This window comes from Mastomys coucha, unplaced genomic scaffold, assembly GCF_008632895.1.
Source record: "Mastomys coucha isolate ucsf_1 unplaced genomic scaffold, UCSF_Mcou_1 pScaffold7, whole genome shotgun sequence".
NCBI lineage: Eukaryota > Metazoa > Chordata > Mammalia > Rodentia > Muridae > Mastomys > Mastomys coucha.
This window is the reverse complement of record NW_022196913.1, coordinates 53,197,915-53,207,733: the sequence shown is the minus strand read 5'-3', so window position 1 is coordinate 53,207,733 and position 9,819 is coordinate 53,197,915. Positions and strand designations below refer to the sequence as shown.

The 9,819-nt window shown below is 44.3% G+C and overlaps 1 pseudogene; it reads right to left on the bottom strand.

The window, feature by feature from the left end:
• Window positions 1-8,679: 8,679 nt before the first annotated feature.
• LOC116081515 overlaps window positions 8,680-9,819 on the bottom strand; it is a 4,811-nt pseudogene continuing 3,671 nt past the window's right edge.

Here is a 9,819-nt window from a genome sequence, read left to right as displayed (position 1 = left end):
AAGGGAGGGAAGAAGGGAGGGAACAAAGAAGGGAGGGAGGGATGGAGAAAGGGAGGGAGGGAGGGAGGAAAGGAAGAAGGGAGGGAGGGGAGGAGGAAAGAAGGGAGGGAAGAAGGGAGGAAGGGAGGGAGGGAAGAAGGGAGGGAACAAAGAAGGGAGGGAGGGAGGAAGGGAGGGAAGGAAGAAGGGAGGGAACAAAGAAAGGAGGGAGAGAGGAAGGGAGGAAAGAAGAAGAAAAGGAGAAAAGGAGGGAGAGAGGAAGGAAGGAAGAAGGGAGGGAGGGAAAGCTGTGAGGAGGCAGGGGAGTAGGTTCCAATGTCAGCATCTTCCCCCTTCCATCATCCATGGGAGGTCCTTTGATTAAGACCCCCAAGGTATTAAGATGTTCTATAGTGGACTGAGCTCATTAACATCACCTATTTTCTTTCTTTTTATTATTATTATTATTATTTTTATTAGATATTTTCTTTATTTACATGTAAATTTCTCCCTTCCCAGTTTCCCCTCTAAAAAACAAAGAAACAAACGAAAACAACAAAAACAAAACCCAGCTGCCTCCCCACTCCCCATGCCTGCCACCCCACCCTCTCCTGCTTATAGGCCCTGGCATTCCCCCACACTGGGGCACAGAACCTTCACAGGGCCGAGGTCCTCTCCTCCCATTGATGATTGAATTTGCAATCCTCCACTATACACACGCTGCCAGAGCAATCAGTCCCACTGTGTGTACTCCTTGGTTGGTGGTTGAGACTCTGGGAGCTCCGAGGGTACTAGTTAGTTCATATTGTTGTTCGTCCTAAGGGGCTGCAAACCCCTCAGCTCCATTGATCCTTTCTCTAAAACATCACCTATTTTCAACTCAAGGGCAATCTACTTTCTAGACTGTGAGAACAGGCATTCTTTCTGATACAAGCTTGCAATTTCATCATTTGTCCAAACCCACACATCTTGGATAAGAGGTGTTTGTGCTATGTTAGTTCAGCCTCTGAGTCTGAACACAGCTAAGTGTTTCTAGCAGAGCAAGGAAAGAAACGGTCTGCTCCATGCAAGCCAAGAACAAGGAGCAGCCATGTTCCTTCAACATAGAGGATTAGGCTGTGAGTGGAATGGCTGTGGGCCTGTTTCGTCACTCAACCCGGTTTCAGGGGCTGGGGTCAGGGTGGGGGAAACAAACAAATAATACAATTGCAAGAATCTAAGGGAAAAAAGAATTCTGTCATGAAGTAGCTGGCATTCACCAGTAGATATCCAGACACTTTCCTTGAGGTTCAGTTAAAATGAAAATTGGGATCTAAGTAGCACTGACAGGACTGTCTGATATGCTGACGGAGCTCAGTGGAATCCGGAGCTGTGCAACAATGGTCCTACAACCCACTACCTTGTGAGTTCCTTCAGATTTCCACAGCCAAGTCCGGCACCTGGCAGCCTCTGAGCTTGTATACCAGCAAGGTTCTCTTGTTGATGGGGTGGGGGTCAGAGGGAGGTGGATTATACACTTCCTGAGTCATTTCTCCAATGACATGACTCCTGACTAATCAGTACAATGCCTTGCATTTATGGAGTAGCTACTATGGATTGCCTAACACATGTCTACCGAATTCTCATAGCAGACTTGAGGAGGAACAAGCTGGCTTACTAAAAATAACATTTCTTTGCTCATACAATGTAAAAGAAATTAGTTGTTTAAGATGTTTAGTAGCTTTCTGAAGTGCCTGATTATATCCTGTCCTGGCTTCCCTTCTTCCTATTACCCTGACAAACATCACAGTTCTGGGATGCTCATCACTGGAGGGGTTGTCAAGGCAGCAGGGACCTGGGACAGTTGGACACATCACATCCACAGTCAAGGGCAGAGAGCAGTAGATCAATGTGTGTGTGTGTACTGACTAGTTTTGTGTGTCATCTTGACACAGGCTGGAGTTATCACAGAAGGGAGCTTCAGTTGGGGAAGTGCCTCCATGAGATCCAGCCGTGGGGCATTTTCTCAATTAGTGATCAAGGGGGTAGGGCCCCTTGTGGGTGGTACCATCCCTGGACTGAAAGTCTTGGGTTCTATAAGAGAGCAGGCTGAGCAAGCCAGGAGAAGCAAGCCAGTAAAGAACATCCCTCCATGGCCTCTGCATCAGCTTCCTGACCTGCCTGAGTTCCAGTCCTGACTTCCTCTGGTGATCAACAGCCATGTGAAAGTAAGCTGAATAAACCCTTTCCTCCCCAACTTGCTTCATGGTCATGATGTTTGTGCAGGAATAGAAACCCTGACTAACACAGTGTGTTTGTGCTTCACTACCATCTCTACTCCACACATACACACACACACACACACACACACACACACACACACACACACGTATACACATAGGCACAGACACACACCTAGAGACACACATAGACACATACAAAATAAATATGTGTAAAAACTGGAATACAAAGAAAAGTTTATCTGGTGTCAGAAATTCATCTCAGACCAGATGTGACCATGCCCTATCGCCTCCCCTGCCTCAGGAGTTGACTTGAAGTGCGAGGCCATCCCTGATCAGAGCTGGAGAGTGGTGTGCCTCTATTGCCTGGCAACAGGACGAGGAGCTCCTTGCAGAGAGCCAATGGTTGCTTTAGGATCAGCCTCTGAGTTCCTCTTTAACCTTGCAAACTCCGAGTCTTGCCAGTGCTCTCGTCATCTTTGCAGCTGTTCCTGGAGTGGCCAGGCTTCCTCTTCTATCCTCAGCTGTCCCCCTCATCTTGTTTTTCTGACACTCTCTGCCACTTCTTCTGATGGCAGGGGTGGGGGTGAGGTGGGATGGGGCTGTTTGAAACCTGGATTCCTGTGTGGGCTGTCTATCCCTGCACAGTAAGAGTAGCCCCGCCCATCCTGTTCAGTGCTTGGAACACAGTTGACCCCAGTAGAACATGTTTAACATGGATAGATCAATGTGCTGTGACAGATATCCAGTCCCTTTGGGAGAGCTGGTACCATGCTTCTTTCTGCATCTTACCAACCTGGTGCTATTAGTGCTTGGACCCATGAGTAGTACCAATGAGAAACCAATTGGCATTTGCCCTGTCTGAGCTTCACCTGGCCAATGTGGTCCTCCCCCTGGGGAAGGGTCACGGCTTGTGTGATGCCATGGCTGAGCACCTGTTTTACACATTCCTTTCTGCAGGTGTCCCTTGCAAGGGCATCCTATCTCCTCACCTCTCTTGTTCAGTGCCACAGAGAGTTACATGACCTGGCTTGAGTAACAGCTTAGCATTTCCATGGCAAAGATTCCAATGAGACAAACACACCTGTGTTTTAATTGTATGTTTGCAAGGATAAAAAGCTTTTGTTTAACAATCCAGGGTCAATAATTGGCAAAGAAGAAAAATGATATAAGAGGTGAGAGTTGCCAGCCATGTAGTCTCAGTATCCACACTGAAAAACAAATAGTTCCAGCTGGGGCCTGGGCTGCTCCTGCCTTCTCGAGCCCAGCTGTGGTCTTTGCATTGCAAGGTATTTGATTACTCACTGGAAACTTTTGGCTGAAAGTCAAGAGGTTGTCCTGAGAAAGTGTGTTTGCACCACATTCGAAAACCCTGACCTCAGCCAGAGAGGAGTCGTGAAGAAAGGTTATGCGAAAATATCCAAAAGCCAAATCGGGGAGAAAAAGTGTGAGGGAGACGTTGCTAGAGGAGTTTATTTAAATGCAGTTTAGCATGATTGGCAGATGGTATCTACCATACATGAATATGATCAAAATATATTATATAAGATCCTAAAAGAATAATAAAAACTTTTTTTAAAAAAATCCTTACTTACAAGCATTTGTTTAATGGTTTATGTGAGGGACAGAATACTGAAGCCATCAGAGTTCAACGTCATCTGCTTCTATCTTTCTTTTTAGTATGGTCTCTTAGGGCTCAGGCTAGCTTTCAAATTGCTATGTAGCTGAGGATGATTGTGAACCAATCCTCCTGCCTTGACCCCATTGGTCCTGGGATTACTCATGTCCATATGATATAGCACTGGAGATCCATCACAGGACCTTGAACATGCTAAGCAAGTACTTTGCTAACCAAGCTGTGTTCCAGGCCCAGAGTTTAAACTTTGACTCTCCCTTTTACTGACTGTATAATCCTGGTCAATTCACCCAATCCCTTTGCTCTCTCCTTACCTCATCTTCAACATAGGGAAACTTTGGGGGATATGGTAGGAATTAAAAATAAACACAAAGTTACTTCATGGTACTTGGTATATACTCAGTAACATCAGGTATTATCACTACTTTAATTACACTTTTAAAGTAATAAAACACAACACAATTTTCACTAACCATCATTTAATCTTTCTTGGGTCCATGGTAATACTTTGGGCCCAGCACTGCCAATCTGATAAGCAGGGTATCATCAGTTTAAGCTGGGCATCACTGTATAGGTGAATCAGGCCAGTATATGAATGTTTTCTCTGGTGGTCACCTGATTGCCCCCAAATGAAACCATAATCTCAATGTCAATGGGTTAATTTATAACAAGTCCTAATTTTTGCCACAAGGAAAGCCAGGTTTGTATTGCTCGATCGATATATTCCCTCCTTGTATCAGGAAACCAAGTTAGGATTCCAGAGCTGGCTTGCAAACCCAGGGAATTTGGGTCATCTCTGGGGTATTTCTAAGGAGTGCTGATGGCTCCCAGAACTGTCTGCAGGCATCATGTTAATGCCACAATTTCAGCACAGTCATTCATGAGCTTCCTTGATCTAGAAAATGAGCAGTGAGGATTGCTCTCCTTCTCTGGTTCCTGGTTTTCATTTATATTCATGTCCTTAGGTCCCTTTGGCATGACAAACCCCTCCAATGCTAAACCACAGGAGTGTCCCTCGAAACAGGACGTTGTGAGTGTGTGCTGATTACGTTTGCACTAATGGCATCAGCAGGGGTGCCTCAACTGCGGGGATCAACACGCCCCAGAATCATGCAGCAAGGAGAATCCTCTTTTCTTCAAAAGGTGTCACTTTTGACATTTCCTGTTGGGGATAATTGTCTTGGTTGCCATCTGACCTTTCTGCTCACAGATCATTGCCACGCGTCTGTCATCCTTCCAGATACTGACTATCTTTTATTTTTCCTGGTAAAATCAGAAATGCTGTGTACTAGGTTATTTTGTTCAATAAAATTTCAGACAGAGCAAGTTGACTCTATTTTTTAAAGTAGTCAATAAAAACAAGTCTCTTAAGCTGGACCAGAAAAGGCCTTCCTGGAGAAGCAGACACAGGCAGGCAGGGAAGGGACACCATGCCAGTGGGACAGCATGCCAGTGGGACAGCATGCCAGTGGGACAGCATGCCAGTGGGCTTTTTTTTTTTTTCCTTCTTTTCTGGTGTTTTTGAGACAGGATCTTGGGCATCCCAGGCTGCCTTTGTCCTTGTAGCTGAGGATGGCCTTGAACTCCTGAACTTTCTGCCCCACCCCCACCTCCCTCAAGTGCTGGGGTGTGCTGCTACCACAACTAGTACAGAGATTCTTCTTCAAATAACTCGGGGCCTGTTGGACGTCTCATTTGCTTCTATTCTATCTAACAATGCAACATCATAAGCCCCCTCTCCCCTACTTCCAAAAAAGAAAAAAAGCCTTACTCCAGAAAATTTGGTCCGGAAAGGATGTAGCTAAAACAGGGTTTCAACAGAAGCTATGTCCTAAAGTGTTTCAGTTTTTTGATTAAAACATATCACACTTGAGAAATGATTGAACAACTGGTTGGAAGTCACAGAAATATTAACTCTAATGAGCTCATTTAAATAGAAGCAGACGTGCCACCCCGCTGGTTGTCAAAAGTTTTCAAAGACGGTTTCTCTCTAGTAAGCAGGGTCCTACAGACGGTGTCCATCTGTCTTCTCGAGAGAGCATTTGACATACTCAGGGAGGAAGCTCGGCTGCGGAAGCACCATTTGGAGGTATTGATCTCTTGATTGCTTGGCTGTCTCAGTGGGAAACCAGAGTTGCAATGGGCTCAGGCAGGACTCACCAGTGCCAAGAACATTTGGGTTTTTGTTGTTGTTGTTGTTTTTTAAATTGGATTCATAGGTGGCTGGGATGAAAATAAAACCATGCTTAATAAAGATGCCCTCTTTGAATGCCAGAACAGATTTCCATAGTTCCCCAAGGCTTACTTTGTCTTCTAGTTTCCCAAGATCTTGGCCTTGGTCTCCAAGGAGGGCATTAAGACATAGAGCGTCCGTACGCTTGGTTCGGCACTTACCATTGGTGAGCTAGATCAAGCACATGATACTTAGTAAGATGATGGCTGAAACCATCAACACCATCATACCACACTCTCCTTAAATGTAGAATTCCAGTGGAAGAATGAAGCCTGGGTTTCAGACTTACCCCTTCCCAGTTTAAAGTTCAGGAAGTTAAAGTTTTTCATGAGATCTTTGAACTTCATAATGATGATGATGATGATGATGATGATGATGATGATGATGATGATGATGATGATTTGGGAAAGAAAAATCCCTTAGCTATAAAAGTCAGACTTTTCAAATTAAAATATAAAGGGTTGGCTGGTTTTGAGACTGCTAAAAACACAAGCTTAGTGTGTCTTCTTTTGGGTCTTGGGTCCTCTTGGCTTCCATATGGAAGTTAGTAAGTTGAGGCATTTATCAGTGTTAGCTGACCGACTAACTGCATGAAAGACCAACTTCATTGTCACTGTTGCAAATAGCAAGTTCATTGGTGGTGCAGAGAGATGTAAATATGTGAAATAGCATCTAATATCTAATGGAAACAGCTACCAGGAAAGTCTAAATAATTTGTGTACGGATATACTCATGCACAAAAGAGATTGTGAGGTGATACGCAATATAAGATCTTTCAAAATGTTTCATTTATGTGAAAATGAATTTGGCCTCAGGGTAAAGCCATTAGAGCCACTGTGGTGAGCTTTTCTTGTGTTCATAGTTTCCATGTTTGTTTTGATTAGAGGTGCATATGAAAGAAAAACTAAGCAAGGCTATAAAACTTTGATCCACGGAGCTATTTTGGTTATTGTTTATGGCATATGTTTTCACTATGTAGTCTGGCTAGCTTGGCACTTTCCAACTTCCTATCTCAGCCTTCTGAGTGCTGGAATTATAGGCTTGCACCCTGTGTAGACCTGGATTATGGTGTGCACCCTCACACCTGGGACTATAGTGTGCACCCTCACACCTGGATTACAGGTGTGCATTCTCACACTTGGGATCACAGGTGTGCACCCTCACACCTAGAATTACAGGCTTGCATCCTTATACCTGGGATTTCAGGCATTCATCCTCATGCCTGCGATTATAGGTATGCACCTTCACACTTGGGATTATAGGTATGTACCCTCCTCGTACATGTGTGTAGCCTTACACCTGGAATTATAGGCATGCACCCTCATACTTGGGATTACTGGCATCCATCTTCATACCTGTCTTCCATGGCACCCTTGAGGCACATGCAGAAGATTCTTATTTAGAACGTGACATCCACATTCACCGAGTAGCCATCTACTTTGGTTGAGAAATACTGGGGCTTGTCTTTTTAGTTGCTTTTCTGCCTTGTGTGACCTCCCTCCCTTCAGGAAAGCAAGCTTCTTCCTACAGGGCAAGTCGAACCTTCCTACAGGCACATGCTTTTTCCTGGGTCAGTTGAAAGGTTGTAGGAAGTTGTATAGACGAAGAGTGTCAGCCACTGCAAAGGCACCTGATCCCCTTTCAGCCCAGCTCACAGATACCCGAGGCCCTAACAAGCTTTCTTCTTGTCTTGTTAGGACTCTGTTGGCCTCCTGTACAGACTTTCATAGCTAGCCCTCCCAATCACAAGCTAGATCAGCAGGGGCAGGGAGGCCTTGATTTAAAAAGAGCCCTAACTGAAAATTCCTTGTTTCAAAGCAAGGACACTTTTTCAAGTTGGGCAGTTGGTATGAAGGGAAAAAAATTAGTAGATACGGACAAATGGAACTGTGAGTGGGACTGTAAGGTAGTCCTATCTCTATGGGAATCAGTGTGGAGGGTCTTCCAATGCCAGAGTGCGGTCTATTATAGAACCAGCTAAAAGTAATGAAGACTCTGGGGTGTTTATCAGAAGGACTCCAAATCAACATGTCAGAGAGACATTTATCTATCAACAGACTTATGTGATCAACGGCCTAGGGATGGATAAGGACAGCTCCCTGCATGCACAGTGGAATTACGTTTCAATAAGGGAAACATAAGGTTGTGTCTTTAGGAAAATAGATGGACCTGGAATTAATTGTGTAAAGCAAATGTAGCCAGATTCAGAATGATATCTATTTTCCTCTCAATCGTGGTTCCTAGGTTCTATATAGTCACATCAAATCCCGAATAAGTAGCAAACGAAAGTAGAAATGAAACTGTCTAGGAGGACAAAGAGGACTAAAAGGGGGTGGGTAGGAGCATATTCAATAGATGATATGTACCTGCAGGGGAAATATCAGGTTAGTTAATGAAAGCACTAAGAAAAAGATATTTATTTATTTATTTATTTATTTATTTGAGAGTGGAGATGCAAAACTTTATTTCACATTTAATATTTTAAAAAACCTACAGGATTTTTACATTAAAATATGTCTCCAGGAACAGGGCACATTAGAACACTGTGTAATGCAATGGAAGAATGTATCAGAGAATTAACAATGTGAAGAAAAGAATGTTTGCACTCAGTTTTAAATTAAAATCCCTCCTGGTGTACTCCTGGTGTACCCTCTAAGGGTCTTAGCCTGTGAGAAGACAATGAGGTCACCTCCAAAGGAGAACTGTCTGCCGGGATCTCCTGTCTGGTCTCCTTCAGTGGCCGGTGCAGCTGAGGCCTGGCTGCCTGGGACACCCCAGCTTCTTCTTATGAGGAGTTCCTCTGTGAGAAGGTATTTGTCTCAGTGCTGCTCATCAGCACATCCTGGGGCATGACTGCAGAACCCACTCCTTCCACAGCTGGGATTGCTTCTTTTTGGTTAGTATTAGCATCACCGAATTCCTCGTTTCAACAGAGAAACAATCCATTTTGACATTTATTTTATTTACATCATGCTCTAAGTCACTTGATTCTTGTTCTCCAGGACACGGGGCGTCTTCTACTTGGGCTGCACCTTCTTGAAAACATCAGATCAACAAGCTCACTCTCGCTGCTCTGAGGGTCGCGCTTCTTCTGTGGCATCCTCTGTCCTAGAAGGTCCCTGCAGCCTCACCCTCAGGCATAACTTTGTTGGCACACATAGGTGTTCCAAATCTTTGAGAACGACATTCAGAAGACAGTCTTGAGAATGACTTCACAACCTCTCGATTCTGAAAAACCCAGCATCAAACACTATTTTGTCAACTTCCCTTGGTGTCTCTGGAACTGCCCTGTGGGCCTGCCCTTCCTGCTGCAGCCTGTCTTTCATTGCATTCTTGATGGCAGTGAGGCGACTCCTAGCTGCTGCTCATCCTGCTTTGCTTTGCTTGTTCAACCAGGCACAATTTTCTTCTTGTCCAGCTTGCCTTCTGCTGAAAAAGATATTTATATTGCCTTTGAAAAATCATCCTTGCATTTTAAATTGCTATATAATTTTATTCTTTATATAAATCTTTATTATAGCTTATTTTTTTTTTAAAAAAAGGGGGGGAATGTTGAGCATCTGAGTATTTTACATTTTAGTTATGATGGGTGCAGTTGTTTATATTTGCTCAGCATATGGCTGTCTATGTAACAAGGGTGAGATGGATTTTAGCATCATGAGGACACAAAGGTGCTGGAGAGGAAGCTGGGGGGTAGGGTGGGGCAGTCCCTGAGGCAGATCTGTTTGACCGCCTTCAATCTTTCCTTTTTT